General features: G+C 53.9%; 1 protein-coding gene across 1 annotated transcript in view; it reads left to right on the forward strand.

Annotated features, from left to right (window-relative positions):
* LOC119587582 (extensin-like) overlaps positions 1-332 on the forward strand; it is a gene marked incomplete at its 3' end in the record, with an annotated part of 19,754 nt that overhangs the window by 12,945 nt on the left and 6,477 nt on the right.

A 332-nucleotide genomic window follows, 5' to 3' on the forward strand; every position in this document is an offset into this window, starting at 1 on the left:
TCGGCCTTTCACTCCAAAACAAGAATCAGCATAATCATGGCATCCCCTGTCGCGACTTAGCATCTTCCCTGCTCGTGTCCGTAGCGCTTTGCTAGTCTAGCGGGTTTGCAAATGAGCGATTTAACGGCGAAATCACCTGCGTATGATGTCTCCCGTCCATGCCGTCGCTGGCTTGCTTAGTTACCGGTCCTATCGCTGAGAGGCATTATCGACGTCTCCTAAAAAGGGACACAAGGCGGCCTCCAAGGTGTTATGGTGCCCTCGAGGTGGAGGGGGGGGGGCTAGTCAGGGCGTGTAGCAGAGATTCAAATGAATGGGTCCTATGAATGGCG

Source organism: Penaeus monodon, chromosome 22 (assembly GCF_015228065.2).
Source record: "Penaeus monodon isolate SGIC_2016 chromosome 22, NSTDA_Pmon_1, whole genome shotgun sequence".
NCBI classification, from domain to species: domain Eukaryota; kingdom Metazoa; phylum Arthropoda; class Malacostraca; order Decapoda; family Penaeidae; genus Penaeus; species Penaeus monodon.